This window comes from Canis lupus, chromosome 1, assembly GCF_003254725.2.
Source record: "Canis lupus dingo isolate Sandy chromosome 1, ASM325472v2, whole genome shotgun sequence".
Taxonomy (NCBI): Eukaryota; Metazoa; Chordata; class Mammalia; order Carnivora; family Canidae; genus Canis; species Canis lupus.
In genome coordinates this window covers 112,636,367-112,660,915 of record NC_064243.1, presented here as the reverse complement: position 1 = coordinate 112,660,915, position 24,549 = coordinate 112,636,367, and the positions used below count along the sequence as shown (strand labels likewise).

Genomic DNA, 24,549 nt, shown 5'->3' with positions numbered 1-24,549 from the left:
AGTTGTGCCACTTTAGAATTATATCCTTTATGTTTATAAATCTTGTGAGCCCTCTGAAAATAGGTTGAAATAGGTCCCAAAATAGTACAAATCAATTTGTTGGTAAATTTATATGACTACTAATAATTTGCTTATGATTTGAGTCAATGACCCTGTGGCCTTTTTATAGGCTCCACAAATGTAAGGAAAATCCTCCATCAATAAAAATAACCCCATAAAGTTTGAAATTGGATTTTTTTTTTGAAATTGGATGGTTTTTTTCTGAAACATCTCATTCGGATTTTTTTTAATCCGATGTTTTTTATCTCAAACATCTCAATCGGGTGTTTTTTTATCTCAAACATGTCAATCGGATGTTTTTTATCTCAACGAAAGCCATTGTTTTTTTTTTTCCCCTCATGCCTCCTAACATTGCTTCTTGTGAGAGGGTTGAAAAAAAACCCCTTCTCCTCTTGTTTATACATATTGTGGCAAAATGTAGGTACTTTCAGTTTCAATATTTTGTGAAAAAGTTCAAAAAACCCTGTTCTTTATCACAGACATAAGGTCGCCAAATACAGGATTTATAGTGACAATATTTTGTGAGAATCTTCAGATAACCTTGTCATTTTTATACATATCATAGTGATACAGAGGTACTTTTTGTTCCAATATTTTGTGAAAAGCTTCAAAAAAAAAAAAAAAAAAACCCCGTCTTCTTTTCTACACATATGCTGGCTAAATATAGGTATCTTTTGTGACAATATTTTGTGAAAAGTTTCAAAAAACCCTGTCCTCTTTTTTCCACATATCTTGGCTGAACATAGGTATTTTTTAATACTATTTTGTGAAAAAGACTTCAAAACCTTGTCCTGTGTTTTACACGTCTCCTGGCTGAACCTAGTTATTTTTTGTGACAACTTTTGTGTGTGACACGCTTTCAAAAACCATATCCTCTTTTATACATGTATCCTGGTCTAACATACACATTTCTTTTGTGACAAGATTTGTGAAAGGCTTCGAAAACCCAACCTCTTTCTTACACATATCCTGGGTGAACGTAGGTATTTTTTGTGACAATAGTTTGTGACAGGTTTCAAAACCTCTGGCCACAAAAAACAAAAAACAACAAACAAAAAACAAAACAAAAAAAAGACAAACAAAACCTCTGGCCACATTTTTACGTATATCCTCTTCTAAAAAATTGAGATTTTATTTATTTATTTATTTATATATATATTTATTTATTATTTATTTATTTATTTAAATGTTCTTATGTTATTATGTTCTTTGTGAGAGGATAGAATGGGCCAGGCTCGGGGAGGGAGCCGAGCATGCACACAAGCCTCCAGTGGCAGTAGATAAGCGAGGAAAGTCCTTTGCTCTCCTCCGGGTGCCAAGTATCCCCCCAACGACTGCAGGGTGAGTAGGTGTAAGAGTAGCTAAACGACAACCACAGCTGTGGGTTCAGAAACCATCTTTTTGTGTAGAAAGTAATATAGCTTATTGATGAAGACTTCTCCAACAATTAGATTGTGTATAATGGACGCAAGAGAACTCAGGACATAAATAAGGGTCTTCTTCACCATAAACTGGCACATCTTTTTGAAACAACCCAGGAATTTCCATTGGTTGTCCGGCCATGTCACGAACAATGCAGGAACATAACTTCTTATCTTACCCAGGATAAAGGTAGCCTACAACTTCCACCATTAATTCTGTGAACCAAAGTTTGATATTGAGCATAACTGACCTGTTACAGAACATAGGCAGTGTCCCCTTGTCTGCTTCGGTCCCAAAGAAGATGTGAAGCCTAGAGAGCCAGCCTTTAATAGTCACTGCTATACAGTAGGAGCTGGGCACGTGATCTCTGTGTCTCATTTCTGGAGAAGTTGTGCCACTTTAGAATTATATCCTTTATGTTTATAAATCTTGTGAGCCCTCTGAAAATAGGTTGAAATAGGTCCCAAAATAGTACAAATCAATTTGTTGGTAAATTTATATGACTACTAATAATTTGCTTATGATTTGAGTCAATGACCCTGTGGCCTTTTTATAGGCTCCACAAATGTAAGGAAAATCCTCCATCAATAAAAATAACCCCATAAAGTTTGAAATTGGATTTTTTTTTTGAAATTGGATGTTTTTTATCTCAAACACCTCATTCGGATTTTTTTTAATCCGATGTTTTTTATCTCAAACATCTCAATCGGGTGTTTTTTTATCTCAAACATCTCAATCGGTTGTTTTTTATCTCAACGAAAGCCATTGTTTTTTTTTTTCCCCTCATGCCTCCTAACATTGCTTCTTGTGAGAGGGTTGAAAAAAACCCCTTCTCCTCTTGTTTATACATATTGTGGCAAAATGTAGGTACTTTCAGTTTCAATATTTTGTGAAAAAGTTCAAAAAACCCTGTTCTTTATCACAGACATAAGGTCGCCAAATACAGGATTTATAGTGACAATATTTTGTGAGAATCTTCAGATAACCTTGTCATTTTTATACATATCATAGTGATACAGAGGTACTTTTTGTTCCAATATTTTGTGAAAAGCTTCAAAAAAAAAAAAACAAAAACCCCGTCTTCTTTTCTACACATATGCTGGCTAAATATAGGTATCTTTTGTGACAATATTTTGTGAAAAGTTTCAAAAAACCTGTCCTCTTTTTTCCACATATCTTGGCTGAACATAGGTATTTTTTAATACTATTTTGTGAAAAAGACTTCAAAACCTTGTCCTGTGTTTTACACGTCTCCTGGCTGAACCTAGTTATTTTTTGTGACAACTTTTGTGTGTGACACGCTTTCAAAAACCATATCCTCTTTTATACATGTATCCTGGTCTAACATACACATTTCTTTTGTGACAAGATTTTGTGAAAGGCTTCGAAAACCCAACCTCTTTCTTACACATATCCTGGGTGAACGTAGGTATTTTTTGTGACAATAGTTTGTGACAGGTTTCAAAACCTCTGGCCACAAAAAACAAAAAACAACAAACAAAAAACAAAACAAAAAAAAGACAAACAAAACCTCTGGCCACATTTTTACGTATATCCTCTTCTAAAAAATTGAGATTTTATTTATTTATTTATTATTTATTTATTTATTTAAATGTTCTTATGTTATTATGTTCTTTGTGAGAGGATAGAATGGGCCAGGCTCGGGGAGAGAGCCGAGCATGCACACAAGCCTCCAGTGGCAGTAGATAAGCGAGGAAAGTCCTTTGCTCTCCTCCGGGTGCCAAGTATCCCCCCAACGACTGCAGGGTGAGTAGGTGTAAGAGTAGCTAAACGACAACCACAGCTGTGGGTTCAGAAACCATCTTTTTGTGTAGAAAGTAATATAGCTTATTGATGAAGACTTCTCCAACAATTAGATTGTGTATAATGGACGCAAGAGAACTCAGGACATAAATAAGGGTCTTCTTCACCATAAACTGGCACATCTTTTTGAAACAACCCAGGAATTTCCATTGGTTGCCCGGCCATGTCACGAACAATGCAGGAACATAACTTCTTATCTTACCCAGGATAAAGGTAGCTACAACTTCCACCATTAATTCTGTGAACCAAAGTTTGATATTGAGCATAACTGACCTGTTACAGAACATAGTTGTGTCCCCTTGTCTGCTTCGGTCCCAAAGAAGATGTGAAGCCTAGAGAGCCAGCCTTTAATAGTCACTGCTACACAGTAGGAGCTGGGGACGTGTTCTCTGTGTCTCTTTTCTGGAGAAGTTGTGCCACTTTAGAATTACATCCTTTATGTTTATAAATCTTGTGAGCCCTCTGAAAATAGGTTGAAATAGGTCCCAAAGTAGTACAAATGAATTTGTTGGTAAATTCATATGACTACTAATAATTTGCCTATGATTTGAGTCATCAATAACCCTGTGGCCTTTTTATAGGCTCCACAAATGAAACGAAAATCACTCCACCAATAAAATAACCCCATAAAGTTTGAAATCGTTTTTTTTTTTTTTTTGAAATCAGATATTTTTTATCTCAAACATCTCAATTGGATGTTTTTTATCTCAAACATCTCAATCGGATGTTTTTTATCTCAAAATCTCAATTGGATTTTTTTTTAAAGATTTTATTTATTTATTCATGATAGTTACACAGAGAGAGACAGAGAGGCAGAGACACAGGCAGAGGGAGAAGCAGGCTCCATGCAGGGAGCCTGATGTGGGACTCGATCCCAGGACTCCAGGATCACGCCCTGGGCCAAAGGCAGGTGTTAAACCACTGAGCCACCCAAGGATCCCGATACACATTTTTTAAAAAAAGATTTTTTAAATTTATTCATGAGAGACACAGAGAGGCAGAGACACAGGTAGAGGGAGAAATAGGCTCCGGGCAGGGAAGCCTGATGAGGGCTCCACCCCAGGACCCCAGGATCACACCCTGAGTCAGAGGCAGACACTCAACCACTGAGCCACCCAGGCGTCCCAGATACACAGTTTTGACTCCACAATCCAAGGTTGGGGCCGGTGATCACAACTCTTTGCCTCAAACGTGACGGGCATTAAATAGACATAACAACGTCTACACTAAATATTGGTCTTAGGAAAATAGTGCAGAGACTATTGGGAGATTGCTCATGTGTCGTGGTGATGGGGAAGGGAGCAACCAAGTCCCCGTTTTCCAAGAGGGAAGACTTTAGCACGTAAAGGTGAAAAATCACTAAGTAGCCTCAGAGGGTGTTGAGCAGAGATGAGGGCCTTCCTGCAGGGGAGCTGGAGCTGTTCCCCCCACATCTCCCCGAAGTGGCCCCAGACAGAGAAGCCAGGGCTTTCCTGGGATCACTCTTAGGCACAACACACAGCGACACAGGCTTACCACAGCAACGTCCAGTGTGGTCGCCAATACAAGACGAAGGAACGTCCCTCCTCCTGGGAGGGAGCCCCAATCGGTTTTGCTCCCGGTGTGGATATGGGGACTAGAGTAATCATTCCATGTTCGAGCTGCAGAGGGGCTGCATGACAACGAGCTCACGTCTCCCTGGGGTTTCGGGTCATCCCCATCAAAATAGGTCTGCTCTGGGCCAGCCATACACAGCTGATTAAGATTAGTCCCAGAAGCCCAAACTTCTTCAGTCTTTGCCCATATAACATATGATGGGGACTGACTTCTCTCTCTGTCTCGCCTTTTTTGACATCAGGGGGATGGAATGAAAAACTCAAAATCTGGGGCATTTGGGTGGCTCCCTGGTTGAACGTCTGCCTTTGGCTAAGGGCGTGATCCCGGGGTCCTGGGTTCGAGTCCCGCATCAAGCTTCCTGCCAGGAGCCTGCTTCTCCCTCTGCCCGTGTCTCTGCCTCTGTGTGTGTGTGTCTCATGCATAAATAAAATCTTTAAAAAAGAAAACCTCGTAATCTCAGTTGAAGAAAACCTCATAATCTTCAGTCGATAGATCATCACCCATCAGTAAATGGCCTGCTTTCCTTTTTTAGGGAATATTACTTACTTAACTTAATTTTTATTTTTTACTTATATCTTTGGAAGCAGGCTCCTGCGGCAGCTTCCAGAAAGAACTCCTAGGAGGGCCTGTAGATCCAGCTTGCTAAGGAAGCTGTTGCTACTTCTTTTTTTTTATGATTTTATTTATTTATTCATGAGAGAGAGAGAGGCAGTGACAGAGGCAGAGGGAGAAGCAGGCTCCCCACAAGAAGCCCGATGTGGGACTCGATCCTGTGACCTTGCTGCTACCAAGAAGCTGTAGGGGTGCTGCGTCCCGAAGCCAGCACAGTGTCTTGGTTTCCCAGTTTTTCCCCTCTAGGAAGTAGCAACAGGGACAGCTGGGTGGCTCAGCGGTTTAGCGCCGCCTTCAGCCCAGGGGGTGATCCTGGAGACCTAGGATCGATTCCTGTGTCGGGCTCCCTGCATGGAGCCTGCTTCTCCCTCTGCCTGTGTCTCTGCCTCTCTCTCTCTCTCTCTGTATCTCTCATGAATGAATAAATAAATAAAATCTTAAAAACAAAAACCCAGGGTTGTTCCTCTGCTCAAAGCCCTTATGTTGCTCACCTGTGAGTCACATCAAAACCCAAAGTCCCTGCAGCCCACAGGTCCTACGTTGGAGCTACTAGGAATGCTGGTCTGTAAGAAGATTCCAGCAGGTCTGTCAAGTTAGCGCCTGAGTTGAGAAAGTCTTGCAATGAAGAAAATGTTAGTGGAAATCAACAGGGCGCTTAGTGATGTGGACCGTCTGCCTCCTGGGCCAGGCTCCTCCCCTCCTTGCAGACAGCCCTTTGAGTAGCACTGCCCCTACCCAACCTGGCTCCTGCCCATACTGCGCTGTCCTACTCACCCCATGTGTTCCGGCCACAGGGGCTTTCTGACCCTTCCTCAACTCTCACGCAAGCTTGGGTCTCCCCCTGCTCCCCAGCATCTATTCCCTTTCCAGGAAATCATCTTTGTCCAGAGACTCGCAGCACTGCTCCCGCCCTCTCTTCCCATCTCAGATGTCACCCCACCATGAAGGATTTCTTTTTTTTTTTAAGATTTTATTTATTTATGCATGAGACACACACACACACACAGAGAGAGAGAGAGAGAGAGAGAGAGAGAGAGGCAGAGACACAGGAGGAGGGAGAAGCAGGCTCCATGCAGGAAGCCCGATGTGGGACTCGATCCCGGGACTCCAGGATCATGCCCTGGGCCAAAGGCAGGCGCTAAACTGCTGAGCCACCCAGGGATTCCTCCAGTGAAGAATTTCATTAACTTTCCTATACAAAGGAACAGGATCTCCCCGTGAAACCCTCACTCTATGTTCTTCACCCTATTTTGGTTCTCTGTTCGATGGCTTTAGAGGACAGAAATACTGCCTTTTATATCTTTTTTCCCAGATGAAATGGACGTGTAACGTTGGATTAGTCTAGGTGTACGGCACACTGATTCGATATATGTAAACATTGTGAAGTGATCACCGCAATAAGCATAGTTAATGTCCATGACTTCGTGTAGTCATACTTTTTGCTTTTAGCAAATTTCAAAAATGCAATGCAGTATTTATTTTAAAAGATTTTATTTATTTATTCATGAGAGACACAGAGAGGGAGAGGAAGAGACACAGGCAGAGGGAGAAGCAGGCTCCATGCAGAGACCCCGATGCAGGACTCGATCCTGGGACCCCAGGATCATGCCCTGAGCCAAAGGCAGACGCTCAACCACTGAGCCACCCAGGTGCCCCTGCAATGCAGTATCCTTAACAGTAGTCACCACGCTGTGCATTACGCCTCTAGGACTTATGTATCTGGGAGATTTGATCTTTTGATCACCTTTACTCATCCCCACCACCCCCTGCCCCTCAGGCAAGGCAACCGCAGACAGTTCTCTGTCAGATTCCACCTGTAATCAAGATCATAGAGTATCTGTCTCTCTTTGACTCGCTGGCTGCTCTTAGCACAATATCCTCATCCATGTTGTCCATCCATGTTGTCACAAAAGGCAAGAGTTTCTTCCTTTTTGTGGGTGAATAATATACCATTGTATGAGATCCCACCTTTTCTTTTTTTTAATTTTTTTAATTTATTTATGATAGTCATACAGAGAGAGAGAGAGAGAGAGAGAGAGAGGCAGAGACACAGGCAGAGGGAGAAGCAGGCTCCATGCACCAGGAGCCCGACGTGGGATTCGATCCCGGGTCTTCAGGATCGCGCCCTGGGCCAAAGGCAGGCGCCAAACCGCTGCGCCACCCAGGGATCCCTCCCACCTTTTCTTTTTTTTTTTTTTTTTTCCTCCCACTTTTTCTTTACTCATTTATTCCTCAACAGACTTTTAGGATGTTTCTGTATCCTGGCCTTTGTGAATGATGCCACCGTAAACCTGGGGGTGCAGGTATGTTTTTCAGGAGGTGATTTCATTTCTTTTGGTCATATACCCAGAAGTGGAACCGTTAGATCAGATGATAGTTCTATTTTTAATATTTGGAGGACTCACCATATTGCTTTCTGTGGGGTTTTTTTAGATTATTCATTTATTTGAGAGAGAGCAAGAGAGTGCGCATGAGTGAGGGGGAGGGGCAGAGGGAGAGAGAGAGAATCCTAAGCAGACTGTCTCCACAATCAGTCCGGAGCTCAACTCTGAGCTCAGGCCCTGGATGCTGAGATCATGACCCTGAGCTGAAATCAAGAGTCAGATGTTCAACCAACTGAGCCACCCTGGCACCCCCAACTCCGGGCACCCCTCTTTCTATATTTTTGGGTATTCCAAATTTTGGATATTAATCCTTACCAGACATATGATTTAAAATGTCTCTCCCACTTGGTGGGTTGCCTTTTCATTTCCTCATGGTTTCCTTTGCTGTGCAGAAGCTCTTCAGCTTGATGAGGTTCCACCCACTTATTGATTTTGACTTTCATTGCCATCCAAAAAAATAATTGCCAAGACTGATGCCAAGGAACTTACTGCTTGTGTTTTCTTCTGGTAGTCTCATGGTTTTAGATCTTATACTCAAGCCTTTAATCCAATTTGAGTGAATGCACATGGTGCTCCTGCTGGAGCTCTCACTCTCCTGGATCCACTGCTCCGAAATTGTTGACACTTTGTCGGGTGGTTGTAACAGGAGGGCACTGCATGTTCTTGAGGGTGAAAAGTCTTTACAATTGACCTAATTTGAGCCCATTGAATTCATACACCATTTCTGAATCTGAGTACTTTCACACCAAAGCAACTGATTGTGGGAGAAACATGTCCTCACCGGGCAAATTTGGGTTTATATTTGAAATAGTACATAAGGGGCGCCCGGGGGGTTGAGCGTATGCCTTTGGCTCAGATCACGATCCCAGAGTCTTGGGATTGAGTCTTGCATCCGGCTTCCCGCAGGGAGCCAGCTTCTCCCTCTGCCTGTGTCTCTGCTTCTCTCTGTTTCTCTCATGAATAAATAAATAAAATCTTAAAAAGAAATTTGCAGGGCAGCCCCGATGGCCCAATGGTTTGGCGCCGCCTTCAGCCCAGGCAGAGTCTGATCCTGGAGACCCGGGATCGAGTCCCACGTTGGGCTCCCTGCGTGGAGCCTGCTTCTCCCTCTGCCTCTCTCTCTCTCTCCGCCTGTCATGAATAAATAAATACATAATCTTTTAAAATAAACGAACAAATAAATAAATAAATGCGTAAATAAATAAATAAATAAATAATTTATAGGAAAGGAGCCAAGAATATACAGTGGAGGAAGGGCATGTAATATCTTCAGAAAAGGCAAAGGTATTCTTAAACACAAGGGAGCTTCAAAGGCCACACAGAACACCGGACTCAGGAATCTTCCAACCTGCTCATCTAAGTTGTCGCCCTCATCATCCCCTGTCCTCATTCTTCTTTTTTTAATTTTTAATTTTATTTATTTTTACATTTTATTTATTTATTCATGAGAGACACAGAGTAAGAGAGAGAGCAGAGACATAGGCAGAGAGAAGCAGGCTCCATCCAGGAAGCCCGATGTGGAACTTGATCCTGAGACACTGGGATCATGCCATGAGCCAAAGGCAGATGCCCAACTGCTGAGCCATCCAGGCCTCCCCTCATTTTATTTATTATTATTATTATTTTTTTAAAGATTTTATTTATTTATTCGTGAGACACACACACACACACACACACACACACACACACACAGAGGCAGAGACATAGGCAGAGGGAGAAGCAGGCTTCATGCAGGGAGCCAGACGTGGAACTCGATCTTAGGACTCCAGGATCGTGCCCTGGGCTGAAGGCAAGTGCTAAACCGCCGAGTTTTAATGAGTATTCATATTTATTTTATTTAAAAAAAATTTTTTTCTTAAAATTTTTTTATTTATTTTATGATAGTCACAGAGAGAGAGAGAGAGAGGCAGAGACACAGGCAGAGGGAGAAGCAGGCTCCATGCACCGGGAGCCCGACGTGGGATTCGATCCCGGGTCTCCAGGATCGTGCCCTGGGCCAAAGGCAGGCGCTAAACCACTGCGCCACCCACGGATCCCTATTTATTTTATTTTTATATTAAAAGAATATTTTAAATTAGGCTCCATGTAAGCATAGCACCCCACAGGGGGCTCGAACACACAACCCTGAGACCAAGACCTGAGCTGAGTTCATAACTTAGACGCTCAAACAACTGAGCCTAAGAACTTTTAAAAAAACATTTATTTATTTATTTATTTATTTATTTATTTATTTATTTATTTATTTATTTAAGAGAGAGAGAGGCAGAGACACAGGCAGAGGGAGAAGCAGGCTCCATGCCAGGAGCCCGATTCAGGACTCGATCCCGGGACCTCAGCATCGTGCCCCGGGCCAAAGGCAGGCGCCAAACTGCTGAGCCACCCAGGGATCCCTGTTTTTTTTTTTGTTTTTTTTTAAATAAGTTCTACTTGGGGCCTGAGCCCACCATCCTGAGGAAAGAGTTTCATGCTCTAGGTATTCAGCAACCCGGTCGCTCCCTTTTCTTCTTCTTCTTTCTTCCTTTCCTCCTTTCTTTCTTTCTTTCCTTCTTTTTTTTTTTAATGCCACATCTTAGACTCTTTGGCTGTCTTGAATCCCTCAATCTGCCCCCCTGCCACACAGCTGCTCCTCTACCCATCTTTCCATCCCTGCTCAGCCCTTCTCCTCCCACCTTGGCCCCTCAACTCCTGAGAACCCCTGGAGCCTCGAGCCTCTTCCCTGTTATGGACTCTGGAGGGGCTCAGAGCCCCATGAGCTGCCATGGGAGGCTGAAACGGGCTGGCTGGGAACACAAAATGAACCTCACCCACCAACACTTTGTATTGGTCACACCCAGAGCTTCCTCTTGGAAGGCAGGAAGGTTTCAAGGGCCCCAGGGATCTTCACCCCAATTTCTTCCTTAAATCTGTTAAAAATTATGGTGAAAAACTCATAACATTACATTCCCTACCATTCACCGGGAACCAGGATACAGATGAGCAGGGGTATCAATATTCTCAGGGGCGTACAATGCATCTCTAGCACCCGTTCGTTTTGTAACAGGAAGTCTGTACCCACAGTTTCCTGTTTGCTCCTCCTCGCCCCCACCAGCCCCACATGTCTTCTTTCTGTTTCTATAAATTTGACTATGACGGGTAGGACATACAAGTGGAATCATAGGGTATTTGTCTTGCTGCGACCTGCTCATTTCATGTGGCAGCGGGTCCAGAACTCACTTCTTCCTTAGGATCGATGCTCGTTCCACTGGAGCTGGATGCCCCATGATCTTTCTCCGTTCCTCTGTGCGTGGACACGTGGGCTGCGTCTACATCTTGACTCTTGTGAACAACACTGCGATGAACAGGGATGAGCGGGGATCCCTTCATACTGTTGGCTTTCAGTTCTTACAGATGTAAAATGAATAAGGAGTTGGCTCCATCACATGGTAAGTCTATTTCTTAATTTGGAGGAAACCCGGCACCATGTTCCAAGCTGATGTCTGATGTGCCATTTTACTTTTTCACCAACATTTGCCAGGGTTCCGATTTCTCCAGATCCTCACCAACACACATTAATTTATGGTATTTGGGTTTGGGGTCCTTTTGCTTATGTTTTTTTATTTATTTATTTTTTTATTTATGATAGTCACACAGAGAGAGAGAGAGAGAGAGAGAGAGAGTCAAAGACATAGGCAGAGGGAGAAGCAGGCTCCATGCACCGGGAGCCCGACGTGGGATTCGATCCCGGGTCTCCAGGATCGCGCCCTGGGCCAAAGGCAGGCGCCAAACCGCTGCGCCACCCAGGGATCCCTTGCTTATTGTTGTTGATGGTGACTATCCTGATGGGGGTGTGACTTGATATATATTTGTGTTCTATTTGCTTTCTGTAATGATTAGCGATGTTGAGCATTTCCTCAGAAGCTGGGTGGCCACTGTATACCTTCGGAGAAATGTCTCTTTGACATTTTTGCCCATTGTTGATTTTACTGATTTTTTTGTATACCTTTTTATTGGAGTTCCATTTGCCAACACTAGTACAACACCCAGTGCTCATCCTGTCAAGTGCCCCCCTCTTTACTGATTTTTTATTTATTAAAATATTTATTAAAAATTTTATTTATTAATGGGTGCCTGGGTGGCTCAGTGGTTGAGTGTCTACCTTGGCTTCACGTCATGATCCTGGCATCCTGAGATGGAGTCCCAAATCGGGCTTCCCACGGGGAGCCTGCTTCTCCCTCTGCCTACGCCTCTGCCTCTGAGTGTATGTCTCTCATAATACATAAATAGTCTTTAAAAATATTTTATTTATTTATTTGTTAGAAAGAGGGCACGAGAGGGGGAATGTGCAGAGGGAGAGGTAGAAGCCAACTCAATGCTGGGCACAGATCGAAATGAGGCAGGCTCAAACTTCCAGGGCAGCCTCAGGACCTGCGAGGTGCTCTGGGGAAGGTCATTCCACTCACATCCTTTCCCCTCCACAGGGTTTCTCCTGACCCAAGGGGCGCGTTCTCGTGAGCCCTCTGAATTTCACCATCACCCATCCCAACATGGGTCCCTTGAAGATGAGTTTGCGGGGAGCTGTCCCTTCCCCCAGCTCAGTCCTCAAGAGGCTGGCTCTACCCTGGTCAAATTTGGGATATATGCCTTACAAGTGGTAAAGATGCTTTCAAGCAGTTCAGAGTTCTCTGTGTCGGACTTTGAACTTCTCCGGGAAAGGGGACACATCCCCAGAGCCTTCTGGGCTGCCGTGTCCCAGACCATCAGCCTTGGAAACCACCTCCACCCCCATCCTCCATTCAGCATATATCACCCAGGTTGCGTACCCATCCCTCCCCAACCCCTGCCAAGCCATGGAGTTCTCTATCCATCACCCTGGTTTTCCGTCCTCTTCCTCGGTGCCTTGCAACAGACCCTAAGCTACACAGGGTTGGAAGGAAATCAGCCTAGAATGGAGCAGTAAGGCTGCAGACATGCCATTGCCTGAAAGGAACTTTATTTGCTCAGTATGTGAAACAGGACAGAGTTGAGGCTGCAAAGACAAACACACACACAAAAAAACAAAACAAAAAAAACTGTACTGAAATCAAAGGGGCAGCCCGGGTAGCTCAGCGGTTTAGCACTGCCTCAGCCCAGGGCCTAATCCTAGAGACACGGGATCAAGTCCCACGTCGGGCTCCCTGCATGGAGCCTGCTTCTCCCTCTGCCTGTGTCTTTGACTCTCTCTCTTTCTCTCTCTCTCTGTGTGTGTGTCTCTGATGAAAAAAATAAAATCTTGAAAAGAAAAAAAAGAAATCAAGGAGACACAGATTCAAGAAGAACCAAATGTGCTCTGGGGGCTGAGGGGGTGAGGGGCTCAATTGATGAAGGTAACACCATAGGTTGTAGAAGTTCTTCTGAAAGGATTAGGATCGATGCAGCATAAATAACTGGCTTTGCCACATAGAGACGGTGTCACTGGGTGGAGTTCAGCGAAATAAGCTTCCTTGTGACAACTGTGGCAGAACGGAGCTGTGTGTCGGTTGGTACGGGCTGCAAGTTCATGTGACATCAGACGCAGAGGCGGATCAGACCAACTTGCACATTGGTCTCCGGCCGCCCTGTCAGGCAGCTGAGCATTAGGGTTTCAATATCAATGTTTCCACTCACAGTTGTGAGCCAGTGTTCCTTGTGAGAGGACAGAATGGGCCAGGCTCGGGGAGAGAGCCGAGCGTGCACACAAGCCTCCAGTGGCAGTAGATAAGCGAGGAAAGTCCTTTGCTCTCCTCCGGGTGCCAAGTATCCCCCCAACGACTGCAGGGTGAGTAGGTGTAAGAGTAGCTAAACGACAACCACAGCTGTGGGTTCAGAAACCATCTTTTTGTGTAGAAAGTAATATAGCTTATTGATGAAGACTTCTCCAACAATTAGATTGTGTATAATGGACGCAAGAGAACTCAGGACATAAATAAGGGTCTTCTTCACCATAAACTGGCACATCTTTTTGAAACAACCCAGGAATTTCCATTGGTTGTCCGGCCATGTCACAAACAATGCAGGAACATAACTTCTTATCTTACCCAGGATAAAGGTAGCTACAACTTCCACCATTAATTCTGTGAACCAAAGTTTGATATTGAGCATAAGTGACCTGTTACAGAACATAGGCAGTGTCCCCTTGTCTGCTTCGGTCCCAAAGAAGATGTGAAGCCTAGAGAGCCAGCCTTTAATAGTCACTGCTACACAGTAGGAGCTGGGCACGTGATCTCTGTGTCTCATTTCTGGAGAAGTTGTGCCACTTTAGAATTACATCCTTTATGTTTATAAATCTTGTGAGCCCTCTGAAAATAGGTTGAAATAGGTCCCAAAATAGTACAAATCAATTTGTTGGTAAATTTATATGACTACTAATAATTTGCTTATGATTTGAGTCAATGACCCTGTGGCCTTTTTATAGGCTCCACAAATGTAAGGAAAATCCTCCATCAATAAAAATAACCCCATAAAGTTTGAAATTGGATTTTTTTTTTGAAATTGGATGTTTTTTATCTCAAACATCTCAATCGGATTTTTTTTAATCCGATGTTTTTTATCTCAAACATCTCAATCGGGTGTTTTTTTATCTCAAACATGTCAATCGGATGTTTTTTATCTCAACGAAAGCCATTGTTTTTTTTTTCCCCTCATGCCTCCTAACATTGCTTCTTGTGAGAGGGTTGAAAAAACCCCTTGTCCTCTTGTTTATACATATTGTGGCAAAATGTAGGTATTTTCAGTTTCAATATTTTGTGAAAAACTTCAAAAAACCCTGTTCTTTATCACACACATAAGCTGGCCAAATACAGGATTTATAGTGACAATATTTTGTGAGAGGCTTCAGATAACCTTGTCATTTTTATACATATCATAGTGATACAGAGGTACTTTTTGTTCCAATATTTTGTGAAAAGCTTCAAAAAAAAAAAAAAAAAAACCCCGTCTTCTTTTCTACACATATGCTGGCTAAATATAGGTATCTTTTGGGATCCCTAGGTGGCGCAGCGGTTTGGCGCCTGCCTTCGGCCTAGGGCGCTATCCTGGAGACCCGGGAAGGAATCCCACATCGGGCTCCCAGTGCATGGAGCCTGCTTCTCCCTCTGCCTGTGTCTCTGCCTCTCTCTCTCTCTCTCTCTGTGACTATCATAAATAAATAAAAAAAATTAAAAAAAAATAAAAAGTCACAAAATTAAAAAAAAATATAGGTATCTTTTGTGACAATATTTTGTGAAAAGTTTCAAAAAACCCTGTCCTCTTTTTTCCACATATCTTGGCTGAACATAGGTATTTTGTAATACTATTTTGTGAAAAAGACTTCAAAACCTTGTCCTGTGTTTTACACGTCTCCTGGCTGAACCTAGTTATTTTTTGTGACAACTTTTGTGTGTGACACGCTTTCAAAAACCATATCCTCTTTTATACATGTATCCTGGTCTAACATACACATTTCTTTTGTGACAAGATTTTGTGAAAAGCTTCGAAAACCCAACCTCTTTCTTACACATATCCTGGGTGAACGTAGGTATTTTTTGTGACAATAGTTTGTGACAGGTTTCAAAACCTCTGGCCACAAAAAACAAAAAACAACAAACAAAAAACAAAACAAAAAAAAGACAAACAAAACCTCTGGCCACATTTTTACGTATATCCTCTTCTAAAAAATTGAGATTTTATTTATTTATTTATTTATTTATTTATTTATTTATTATTATTTATTTATTTAAATGTTCTTATGTTATTATGTTCTTTGTGAGAGGATAGAATGGGCCAGGCTCGGGGAGAGAGCCGAGCATGCACACAAGCCTCCAGTGGCAGTAGATAAGCGAGGAAAGTCCTTTGCTCTCCTCCGGGTGCCAAGTATCCCCCCAACGACTGCAGGGTGAGTAGGTGTAAGAGTAGCTAAACGACAACCACAGCTGTGGGTTCAGAAACCATCTTTTTGTGTAGAAAGTAATATAGCTTATTGATGAAGACTTCTCCAACAATTAGATTGTGTATAATGGACGCAAGAGAACTCAGGACATAAATAAGGGTCTTCTTCACCATAAACTGGCACATCTTTTTGAAACAACCCAGGAATTTCCATTGGTTGTCCGGCCATGTCACGAACAATGCAGGAACATAACTTCTTATCTTACCCAGGATAAAGGTAGCTACAACTTCCACCATTAATTCTGTGATCCAAAGTTTGATATTGAGCATAACTGACCTGTTACAGAACATAGTTGTGTCCCCTTGTCTGCTTCGGTCCCAAAGAAGATGTGAAGCCTAGAGAGCCAACCTTTAATAGTCACTGCTACACAGTAGGAGCTGGAGACGTGTCCTCTGTGTTCTTTTCTGGAGAAGTTGTGCCACTTTAGAATTACATCCTTTATGTTTATAAATCTTGTGAGCCCTCTGAAAATAGGTTGAAATAGGTCCCAAAGTAGTACAAATGAATTTGTTGGTAAATTCATATGACTACTAATAATTTGCCTATGATTTGAGTCATCAATAACCCTGTGGCCTTTTTATAGGCTCCACAAATGAAACGAAAATCACTCCACCAATAAAATAACCCCATAAAGTTTGAAATCGGTTTTTTTTTTAATCCGATGTTTTTTATCTCAAACATCTCAATTAGATATTTTTTATCTCAAACATCTCAATTGGATGTTTTTTCTCTCAAACATTTCAATCGGATGTTTTTTATCTCAACGAAAGCCATTGTTTTTTTTTTCCCCTCATGCCTCCTAACATTGCTTCTTGTGAGAGGGTTGAAAAAACCCCTTGTCCTCTTGTTTATACATATTGTGGCAAAATGTAGGTATTTTCAGTTTCAATATTTTGTGAAAAACTTCAAAAAACCCTGTTCTTTATCACACACATAAGCTGGCCAAATACAGGATTTACAGTGACAATATTTTGTGAGAAGCTTCAGATAACCTTGTCATTTTTATACATATCATAGTGATACAGAGGTACTTTTTGTTCCAATATTTTGTGAAAAGCTTCAAAAAAAAAAAAAAAAACCCCGTCTTCTTTTCTACACATATGCTGGCTAAATATAGGTATCTTTTGGGATCCCTAGGTGGCGCAGCGGTTTGGCGCCAGCCTTCGGCCTAGGGCGCTATCCTGGAGACCAGGGATCGAATCCCACATCGGGCTCCCAGTGCATGGAGCCTGCTTCTCCCTCTGCCTGTGTCTCTGCCTCTCTCTCTCTCTCTCTCTGTGACTATCATAAATAAATAAAAGAAATTAAAAAAAATAAAAAGTCACAAAATTAAAAAAAAAATATAGGTATCTTTTGTGACAATATTTTGTGAAAAGTTTCAAAAAACCCTGTCCTCTTTTTTCCACATATCTTGGCTGAACATAGGTATTTTTTAATACTATTTTGTGAAAAAGACTTCAAAACCTTGTCCTGTGTTTTACACGTCTCCTGGCTGAACCTAGTTATTTTTTGTGACAACTTTTGTGTGTGACACGCTTTCAAAAACCATATCCTCTTTTATACATGTATCCTGGTCTAACATACACATTTCTTTTGTGACAAGATTTTGTGAAAGGCTTCGAAAACCCAACCTCTTTCTTACACATATCCTGGGTGAACGTAGGTATTTTTTGTGACAATAGTTTGTGACAGGTTTCAAAACCTCTGGCCACAAAAAACAAAAAACAACAAACAAAAAACAAAACAAAAAAAAGACAAACCAAACCTCTGGCCACATTTTTACGTATATCCTCTTCTAAAAAATTGAGATTTTATTTATTTATTTATTTATTTATTTATTTATTATTATTTATTTATTATTTATTTAAATGTTCTTATGTTATTATGTTCTTTGTGAGAGGATAGAATGGGCCAGGCTCGGGGAGAGAGCCGAGCATGCACACAAGCCTCCAGTGGCAGTAGATAAGGGAGGAAAGTCCTTTGCTCTCCTCCGGGTGCCAAGTATCCCCCCAACGACTGCAGGGTGAGTAGGTGTAAGAGTAGCTAAACGACAACCACAGCTGTGGGTTCAGAAACCATCTTTTTGTGTAGAAAGTAATATAGCTTATTGATGAAGACTTCTCCAACAATTAGATTGTGTATAATGGACGCAAGAGAACTCAGGACATAAATAAGGGTCTTCTTCACCATAAACTGGCACATCTTTTTGAAACAACCCAGGAATTTCCATTGGTTGTCCGGCCATGTCACGAACAATGCAGGAACATAACTTCTTATCTTACCCAGGATAAAGGTAGCTACAACTTCCACCATTAATTCTGTGAACCAAAGTTTGATATTGAGCATAACTGACCTGTTACAGAACATAGGCAGTGTCCCCTTGTCTGCTTCGGTCCCAAAGAAGATGTGAAGCCTAGAGAGCCAGCCTTTAATAGTCACTGCTACACAGTAGGAGCTGGGCACGTGATCTCTGTGTCTCATTTCTGGAGAAGTTGTGCCACTTTAGAATTATATCCTTTATGTTTATAAATCTTGTGAGCCCTCTGAAAATAGGTTGAAATAGGTCCCAAAATAGTACAAATCAATTTGTTGGTAAATTTATATGACTACTAATAATTTGCTTATGATTTGAGTCAATGACCCTGTGGCCTTTTTATAGGCTCCACAAATGTAAGGAAAATCCTCCATCAATAAAAATAACCCCATAAAGTTTGAAATTGGATTTTTTTTTTGAAATTGGATGTTTTTTATCTCAAACATCTCAATCGGATTTTTTTTAATCCGATGTTTTTTATCTCAAACATCTCAATCGGGTGTTTTTTTATCTCAAACATGTCAATCGGATGTTTTTTATCTCAACGAAAGCCATTGTTTTTTTTTTCCCCTCATGCCTCCTAACATTGCTTCTTGTGAGAGGGTTGAAAAAACCCCTTCTCCTCTTGTTTATACATATTGTGGCAAAATGTAGGTATTTTCAGTTTCAATATTTTGTGAAAAACTTCAAAAATCCCTGTTCTTTATCACACACATAAGCTGGCCAAATACAGGATTTATAGTGACAATATTTTGTGAGAAGCTTCTGATAACCTTGTCATTTTTATACATATCATAGTGATACAGAGGTACTTTTTGTTCCAATATTTTGTGAAAAGCTTCAAAAAAAAAAAAAAAAAAAAAAAACCCCGTCTTCTTTTCTACACATATGCTGGCTAAATATAGGTATCTTTTGGGATCCCTAGGTGGCGCAGTGGTTTGGCGCCTGCCTTCGGCCTAGGGCGCTATCCTGGAGACCCGGGAAGGAATCCCACATCGGGCTCCCAGTGCATGGAGCCTGCTTCTCCCTCTGCCTGTGTCTCTGCCTCTCTCTCTCTCTCTCTCTGTGACTATCATAAATAAATAAAAAAAATTAAAAAAAAATAAAAAGTCACAAAATTAAAAAAAAAAATAGGTATCTTTTGTGACAATATTTTGTGAAAAGTTTCAAAAAACCCTGTCCTCTTTTTTCCACATATCTTGGCTGAACATAGGTATTTTTTAATACTATTTTGTGAAAAAGACTTCAAAACCTTGTCCTGTGGTTTACACGTCTCCTGGCTGAACCTAGTTATTTTTTGTGACAACTTTTGTGTGTGACACGCTTTCAAAAACCATATCCTCTTTTATACATGTATCCTGGTCTAACATACACATTTCTTTTGTGACAAGATTTTGTGAAAGGCTTCGAAAACCCAACCTCTTTCTTACACATATCCTGGGTGAACGTAGGTATTTTTTGTGACAATAGTTTGTGACAGGTTTCAAAACCTCTGGCCACAAAAAACAAAAAACAACAAACAAAAAACAAAACAAAAAAAAGACAAACAAAACCTCTGGCCACATTTTTACGTATATCCTCTTCTAAGAAATTGAGATTTTATTTATTTATTTATTTATTATTTATTTATTTATTTAAATGTTCTTATGTTATTATGTTCTTTGTGAGAGGATAGAATGGGCCAGGCTCGGGGAGAGAGCCGAGCATGCACACAAGCCTCCAGTGGCAGTAGATAAGCGAGGAAAGTCCTTTGCTCTCCTCCAAGTGCCAAGTATCCCCCCAACGACTGCAGGGTGAGTAGGTGTAAGAGTAGCTAAACGACAACCACAGCTGTGGGTTCAGAAACCATCTTTTTGTGTAGAAAGTAATATAGCTTATTGATGAAGACTTCTCCAACAATTAGATTGTGTATAATGGACGCAAGAGAACTCAGGACATAAATAAGGGTCTTCTTCACCATAAACTGGCACATCTTTTTGAAACAACCCAGGAATTTCCATTGGTTGTCCGGCCATGTCACGAACAATGCAGGAACATAACTTCTTATCTTACCCAGGATAAAGGTAGCTACAACTTCCACCATTAATTCTGTGATCCAAAGTTTGATATTGAGCATAACTGACCTGTTACAGAACATAGTTGTGTCCCCTTGTCTGCTTCGGTCCCAAAGAAGATGTGAAGCCTAGAGAGCCAGCCTTTAATAGTCACTGCTACACAGTAGGAGCTGGGGACGTGTTCTCTGTGTCTCTTTTCTGGAGAAGTTGTGCCACTTTAGAATTACATCCTTTATGTTTATAAATCTTGTGAGCCCTCTGAAAATAGGTTGAAATAGGTCCCAATGTAGTACAAATGAATTTGTTGGTAAATTCATATGACTACTAATAATTTGCCTATGATTTGAGTCATCAATAACCCTGTGGCCTTTTTATAGGCTCCACAAATGAAAAGAAAATCACTCCACCAATAAAATAACCCCATAAAGTTTGAAATCGTTTTTTTTTTTTTTTGAAATCAGATATTTTTTATCTCAAACATCTCAATTGGATGTTTTTTATCTCAAACATCTCAATCGGATGTTTTTTATCTCAAAATCTCAATTGGATTTTTTTTTTAAAGATTTTATTTATTTATTCATGATAGTTACACAGAGAGAGACAGAGAGGCAGAGACACAGGCAGAGGGAGAAGCAGGCTCCATGCAGGGAGCCTGATGTGGGACTCGATCCCAGGACTCCAGGATCACGCCCTGGGCCAAAGGCAGGTGTTAAACCACTGAGCCACCCAAGGATCCCGATACACATTTTTTAAAAAAAGATTTTTTTAATTTATTCATGAGAGACACAGAGAGGCAGAGACACAGGCAGAGGGAGAAATAGGCTCCGGGCAGGGAAGCCTGATGAGGACTCCACCCCAGGACCCCAGGATCACACCCTGAGTCAGAGGCAGACACTCAACCACTGAGCCACCCAGGCGTCCCAGATACACAGTTTTGACTCCACAATCCAAGGTTGGGGCCGGTGATCACAACTCTTTGCCTCAAACATGACGGGCATTAAATAGACATAACAACGTCTACACTAAATATTGGTCTTAGGAAAATAGTGCAGAGACTATTGGGAGATTGCTCATGTGTCGTGGTGATGGGGAAGGGAGCAACCAAGTCCCCGTTTTCCAAGAGGGAAGACTTTAGCACGTAAAGGTGAAAAATCACTAAGTAGCCTCAGAGGGTGTTGAGCAGAGATGAGGGGCTTCCTGAAGGGGAGCTGGAGCTGTTCCCCCCACATCTCCCCGAAGTGGCCCCAGACAGAGAAGCCAGGGCTTTCCTGGGATCACTCTTAGGCACAACACACAGCGACACAGGCTTACCACAGCAACGTCCAGTGTGGTCGCCAATACAAGACGAAGGAACGTCCCTCCTCCTGGGAGGGAGCCCCAATCGGTTTTGCTCCCGGTGTGGATATGGGGACTAGAGTAATCATTCCATGTTCGAGCTGCAGAGGGGCTGCATGACAACGAGCTCACGTCTCCCTGGGGTTTCGGGTCATCCCCATCAAAATAGGTCTGCTCTGGGCCAGCCATACACAGCTGATTAAGATTAGTCCCAGAAGCCCAAACTTCTTCAGTCTTTGCCCATATATGATGGGGACTGGCTTCTCTCTCTGTCTCGCCTTTTTTGACATCAGGGGGATGGAATGAAAAACTCAAAATCTGGGCATTTGGGTGGCTCCCTGGTTGAACGTCTGCCTATGGCTAAGGGCGTGATCCCGGGGTCCTGGGTTCGAGTCCCGCATCAAGCTTCCTGCCAGGAGCCTGCATCTCCGTCTGCCCGTGTCTCTGCCTTGTGTGTGTGTGTCTCATGCATAAATAAAATCTTTAAAAAAGAAAACCTCGTAATCTCAGTTAAAGAAAACCTCATAATCTTCAGTCGATAGATCATCACCCATCAGTAAATGGCCTGCTTTCCTTTCTTAGGGAATATTACTTACTTAACTTAATTTTTATTTTACTTATATCTTTGGAAGCAGGCTCCTGCGGCAACTTCCAGAAAGAACTCCTAGGAGGGCCTGTAGATCCAGCTTGCTAAGGAAGCTGTTGCTACTTCTTTTTTTTTATGATTTTATTTATTTATTCATGAGAGAGAGAGAGGCAGTGACAGAGGCAGAGGGAGAAGCAGGCTCCCCACAAGAAGCCCGATGTGGGACTCGATCCTGTGACCTTGCTGCTACCAAGAAGCTGTAGGGGTGCTGCGTCCCGAAGCCAGCACAGTGTCTTGGTTTCCCAGTTTTTCCCCTCTAGGAAGTAGCAACAGGGACAGCTGGGTGGCTCAGCGGTTTAGCGCCGCCTTCAGCCCAGGGGGTGATCCTGGAGACCTAGGATCGATTCCTGTGTCGGGCTCCCTGCATGGAGCCTGCTTCTCCCTCTGCCTGTGTCTCTGCCTCTCTCTCTCTCTCTCTGTATCGCTCATGAATGAATAAATAAATAAAATCTTAAAAACAAAAACCCAGGGTTGTTCCTCTGCTCAAAGCCCTTATGTTGCTCACCTGTGAGTCACATCAAAACCCAAAGTCCCTGCAGCCCACAGGTCCTACGTTGGAGCTACTAGGAATGCTGGTCTGTAAGAAGATTCCAGCAGGTCTGTCAAGTTAGCGCCTGAGTTGAGAAAGTCTTGCAATGAAGAAAATGTTAGTGGAAATCAACAGGGCGCTTAGTGATGTGGACCGTCTGCCTCCTGGGCCAGGCTCCTCCCCTCCTTGCAGACAGCCCTTTGAGTAGCACTGCCCCTACCCAACCTGGCTCCTGCCCATACTGCGCTGTCCTACTCACCCCATGTGTTCCGGCCACAGGGGCTTTCTGACCCTTCCTCAACTCTCACGCAAGCTTGGGTCTCCCCCTGCTCCCCAGCATCTATTCCCTTTCCAGGAAATCATCTTTGTCCAGAGACTCGCAGCACTGCTCCCGCCCTCTCTTCCCATCTCAGATGTCACCCCACCATGAAGGATTTCTTTTTTTTTTTAAGATTTTATTTATTTATGCATGAGACACACACACAGAGAGAGAGAGAGAGAGAGAGAGAGAGAGGCAGAGACACAGGAGGAGGGAGAAGCAGGCTCCATGCAGGGAGCCCGATGTGGGACTCGATCCCGGGACTCCAGGATCATGCCCTGGGCCAAAGGCAGGTGCTAAACCGCTGAGCCACCCAGGGATTCCTCCAGTGAAGAATTTCATTAACTTTCCTATACAAAGGAACAGGATCTCCCCGTGAAACCCTCACTCTATGTTCTTCACCCTATTTTGGTTCTCTGTTCGATGGCTTTAGAGGACAGAAATACTGCCTTTTATATCTTTTTTCCCAGATGAAATGGACATGTAACGTTGGATTAGTCTAGGTGTACGGCACACTGATTCGATATATGTATACATTGTGAAGTGATCACCGCAATAAGCATAGTTAATGTCCATGACTTTGTGTAGTCATACTTTTTGCTTTTAGCAAATTTCAAAAATGCAATGCAGTATTTTTTTTTTAAAGATTTTATTTATTTATTCATGAGAGATACAGAGAGGGAGAGGCAGAGACACAGGCAGAGGGAGAAGCAGGCTCCATGCAGAGACCCGGATGCAGGACTCGATCCTGGGACCCCAGGATCATGCCCTGAGCCAAAGGCAGACGCTCAACCACTGAGCCACCCAGGTGCCCCTGCAATGCAGTATCCTTAACAGTAGTCACCACGCTGTGCATTACGCCTCTAGGACTTATGTATCTGGGAGATTTGATCTTTTGATCACCTTTACTCATCCCCACCACCCCCTGCCCCTCAGGCAAGGCAACCGCAGACAGTTCTCTGTCAGATTCCACCTGTAATCAAGATCATAGAGTATCTGTCTCTCTTTGACTCGCTGGCTGCTCTTAGCACAATATCCTCATCCATGTTGTCCATCCATGTTGTCACAAAAGGCAAGAGTTTCTTCCTTTTTGTGGGTGAATAATATACTATTGTATGAGATCCCACCTTTTCTTTTTTTTTTAATTTTTTTTATTTATTTATGATAGTCACACAGAGAGAGAGAGAGAGAGGCAGAGACACAGGCAGAGGGAGAAGCAGGCTCCATGCACCGGGAGCCCGACGTGGGATTCGATCCCAGGTCTTCAGGATCGCGCCCTGGGCCAAAGGCAGGCGCCAAACCGCTGCGCCACCCAGGGATCCCTCCCACCTTTTCTTTTTTTTTTTTTTTTTTCCTCCCACTTTTTCTTTACTCATTTATTCCTCAACAGACTTTTAGGATGTTTCTGTATCCTGGCCTTTGTGAATGATGCCACAGTAAACCTGGGGGTGCAGGTATGTTTTTCAGGAGGTGATTTCATTTCTTTTGGTCATATACTCAGAAGTGGAACCGTTAGATCAGATGATAGTTCTA

At 42.6% G+C, this 24,549-nt stretch overlaps 2 long non-coding RNA genes across 4 annotated transcripts in view; both read left to right on the top strand.

The window, feature by feature from the left end:
- LOC112645416 (uncharacterized) overlaps window positions 1-24,549 on the top strand; it is a 69,052-nt gene that overhangs the window by 4,784 nt on the left and 39,719 nt on the right. For 2 of the 3 annotated variants that reach the window (XR_007402613.1, XR_007402616.1), the window contains exon 1: window positions 11,037-11,320. This is a non-coding gene — a long non-coding RNA (uncharacterized LOC112645416). Of the gene's footprint in view, window positions 1-11,036; window positions 11,321-24,549 lie in introns of those variants that run through there. The other variant, XR_007402614.1, reaches the window with a different exon arrangement.
- LOC125752632 (uncharacterized) lies at window positions 16,108-24,173 on the top strand. The gene is made up of 2 exons (XR_007402617.1): window positions 16,108-16,936; window positions 19,268-24,173. It is a non-coding gene; the product is annotated as an uncharacterized LOC125752632 (long non-coding RNA).